The sequence below is a fragment of the Halyomorpha halys genome, unplaced genomic scaffold (genome assembly GCF_000696795.3).
Source record: "Halyomorpha halys isolate HHAL.00 unplaced genomic scaffold, Hhal_1.1 Scaffold442.1, whole genome shotgun sequence".
In the NCBI taxonomy this organism is placed as follows: domain Eukaryota; kingdom Metazoa; phylum Arthropoda; class Insecta; order Hemiptera; family Pentatomidae; genus Halyomorpha; species Halyomorpha halys.
The window spans coordinates 290080-294175 of record NW_027108469.1 but is presented as its reverse complement, the minus strand read 5'-3'; the positions used below and the strand labels follow the sequence as shown (position 1 = coordinate 294175).

The following is a 4096-nucleotide window of genomic DNA, read 5'->3' as shown; positions in this document are numbered from 1 at the left end:
GAATAAAGTTGAGAGAAAAAGGATCAAAATTGTTTTAAAGAAAACATATTATGTTAAAAACATAAAAAAAAAACATAGTAGTATGGAACTCATTTTATCTTTTCAGTCACTGATAAATGCTGTTTGGTTATTTTTCTTATGTCCACATTTGAATTCCATGTCTTCAAATTCGGCACTTTTTCATGATTGATCAATTTTTTTTAATTTCTTGACCAATAAAACCAATAAAAACGTCATTTAACCAATAAAAAAAGTACATTTGGAAACTCATAAAACCTGGATTTTTTTCAGAACTGTTCATATTATGTTGAAAAAGTTTATAATGAAGTGTAGATAGTTGACCATACATTAATAAGTGGAGAATATTGCAGGGGGCACATAGCAAAAAAAAAAAAACACAAACATACAAAAGAATATTTATTTGTGTGGACGTTTCTACCAGATTTTCAGGTCTTCATTAGAGAGTTATAGGCAGAGGTTCTGGCTAAACAGCCAAAAACTATGACTTTGACAAAACTCAAACAAAAACTGAAAAAACAGTTTAGCAAGAACCTCTGCCTATAACCTGAAAATAAGGGATATACAAAGGAATTATCGTTTGGGATTTGTTATGTAATGAGATTCGATGAGAATAATTATTTCTATTTATAAGACCTAATTAGATAATTTAATAACAAATGTATTCGTCCAAATGTTTACTTTAATAATTATCAAAATAAATTGCATTGTTGAGCAATAAATAGGAATGATATCTGGTCATGGAAATATGTCATAATATTGGTAATTTATTCTCTATAACTTGACAGCCTATGCTTTGTATTGCCTAATTAGGGAATTTGTACCGAAATTGATTAGAATAAATTGGGGCACTTGATATAGATGCTAATTAAGTGGTCATTATGTCAGCCAGTCGAATCGGATATTGGTAGATCATTATTGTAATTATAAAATGACGCCTAGCCAATCAGGGAAATCGATCTGTCCGTTTGCGAACTGATAAATCTTCTGCTAACATATCGTAATTAAAGCTTGACAATTGGAACTGACACATCATGAGTTTCTGTAACAATGTGAAATACTTAAACTATTTATTAATTAATTACAGTTGACCATATTTAAAAATTTATCAGTCACATTAAAGCTTATACTACCATTTTGCAACCTTATATCTGTCGTTGTTCCGAATGTAAAATATAATCATTAAAAAAATTTATAAAATATCAAAATTTCAAGAAAATATATTAATAAAAAGTAATGATTATTATTACTTATTTTTTATCAATTATTAAATAACTTAATTGTTTAACCGTGAAACATGTAGAAAACAAATTATCATTTCTAACATATAGTAATAACTCAACGTTACTATTTCTTGTAATATGTTACTAATTCTGAGATGGTTTTTTAATAGTGGCTAAAAAGATTTTTTTTTTTAATGTTTAACTAATATTTATACGAAGTCAAATAGTTAAAAAAATATTTTGGAAGCGATCATAGCGGGTGTTTTTTTCCCCTTTTCATTTTATTTTATGTCTGTTCAGCAGAAAATAAATATATCATCACCATATGAGATTTTCATAAAATTTGGCAAAGGCGTCATAAAGGTAAAGGCTTAAAGAAGTATGAATTTTTACCGAGATCCAAGAAACGTTCACAAAGTTTCAAGATTCAGAACAAAACATTTATTTAACATTAAGTCTTTAAAATTTGATCCTTGGGCAACACACGGCTGCCAGCATTTATTTTTTATGATTTATTGGACCACTGGAATTTTTTCAAATCGTTTATTTTTAGGTCTCTCTTAATTTGAGGAAAAAGATGTCGCTGGAAGTTGGGTAGGCGCTGTAGGGGGGCTGCGGTAGTATTGTCACGTTGAACTTTGCCAAAACTTCGAAGGACAATATTCCAAATACCAATTTACTATTTAGCGGTATCCAAGGGATGATTTTCCAATTTATCCCAGATCTATAAGCAGTTTACCCTCGGGATCAATTTTTGAAACAATACAGTTCCTGCCCTGATATCGCTATCTTATTTTCTATTTAAGAAATACGTCTTCATGAATTAAGCCTTCATCTTCAAGCGCTCTTCCTATCTCCATGGACATGGCGAAGGATATGGTCCGAAGCGCTATCGCTGAAAGAGCAGAGGAAAGGTGAAGGAGAATGTGGGGATATAAATTGGGCGGCATTCCTAGACCCTAAGAAGCGCCCTGCATTGACTTTACCAAGAGCCGTAGCAGTGACATGCTTCAGGTTGGCTATTGTACATGACTTTCTACGGCACCACCTGAAGAGGATAGGACTGGATGAGTCTTCCGACTGCGTCCTGTCTGGAGATGGTGAAATGATCGCCGATCACATATTTACATGTACGGCAACGGCGGACCTAGTTTCAGAACACAGTGACGTAAATAAAGCTGATTTATTCTTGGCTGTAAATACGAAATAAAATGGTAGAAATGCATGCCTACTTTGGCGTAGGAAAAAAAAATTAATTAGTTTAAATAAATCGATCACTGCTGTAGATTCCGTATTCGTGAAGTTTTTAAAAATATCGAAGCAATAAGTATATATTATATTACGGATAAGTATTTAAGTAATTCTAATGTAGAAAAAAAACATAACCCTACCCTTTTTTACTTTTCAATTTTCAAATTTTAAACATGTGTAAAATAGGTTTAACAATAAGTTATTGTAATTCATGGCCAACGACAATGAATCAAGAGTTAATTACTATGTAAATAATACATGGTCCTCACCGAGGTGGAAATCACAAGTGTTCTCAAGTTATTCCTTCAACCCTCCCACCCCCTCTTGCACCCTTTGGTATCATTAAACCTGGTCCCGGAGGATCTGAGAGGAATTTTGATTTGAATGTTACATAAGTACGAGGAAGCAGTTCTCGGTTAGTTGTAATCTTGTTCCTCTCTCTGGAATTATACTGCTTATTATACGGAATTAACCTGTTATGCTTTCTGATGTGGAGTTCACGGAAACCTAATAATTATTTATGATGTAATTTTAAAAGGCAGTAAATCATTCTTTTTTTCTTGTATTTATTTATTTTTAAGGAAAGAAATCCTTCATAATTCTTACTCCTATCCATTTACAAACTATTACATTAGAAGTAGTTAAATTTCATCAACCTTTACTGTTAGATTTACATTATTACATCTTATCATTCTGTGATTGATAAAATTTTTTTTAACTGTTAAAGATATATATTTTCATGGGTCTACAGGATCAGTCAATAATAAAACAATATTGAGGTTACGTTTCATAATTTTATTTATCATAGTAAGGTGCTAAAATGAAAACAACAAAAACAGTTTTTTGGATCAAAGAATTTCGTCGACTAATTATTAAAAACTACATGTATATTTCATCTAATCTATTTATTTATACTAATCATTATTGTAATTATTAGCTACTACCTTAAACAATATTATATTAAAATATAAGAATAACTGAACATTATAATTTAATTTATGTAAACATACATAACTATGTTTTAATTTCTGTATTTATTTTTCAGACGCGGTATGATTTATCAGTGCACCCAAAGGGTAAGTGTTAATTTATTTATTTTGAATATTATTTTATCTTTTGATGTTTGGTTATTGGATTATGGAATTTTATTCCAGTACTGACAGAAAGGGTTGAAAAACAGTCCCGCTTTTATAATATTTTTTTGGAGGTTCGGGTGATATTGATATTTGATTAATGTTACTTAATTATGATTAATGATATTACATCTGGTTTCTCGGAATAAACTAACATTTCAGAGTAACATTACATATTGCTTTAAATATTACATGTTACTTTGAATAAATACTCTTTTTTTTCAAAGGTGTTATTAAACTAATAGGGCAACTATTTAAGCTAAATATAAATATGTTGCTACATTCACTGCATACATATAGATAATTGGATAAGTGAATAGTATTAACGATGTGACAAACAAATGAACAGACGTTCATTATTCATCTATTGGTGCTGGAACAAATGTGATCAGGAACCACTCGTTATTGATGACAATATTTTTTTTCTAAAGGTCTAACTCAGTGAGTTCCAACCCATAATGTTTAAATATA

The 4096-nt window shown here is 30.2% G+C and overlaps 1 long non-coding RNA gene across 1 annotated transcript in view; it reads left to right on the top strand.

Moving 5' to 3' along the window:
- The window catches only part of LOC136795628 (uncharacterized), a 71451-nt gene extending 67881 nt beyond the window's left edge, over nt 1–3570 (top strand). Inside the window, exon 3 of the long non-coding RNA XR_010843262.1 lies at nt 3538–3570. This is a non-coding gene — a long non-coding RNA (uncharacterized lncRNA). The remainder of the gene's footprint in view (nt 1–3537) is intronic.
- The last annotated feature ends 526 nt before the right edge of the window (nt 3571–4096 follow it).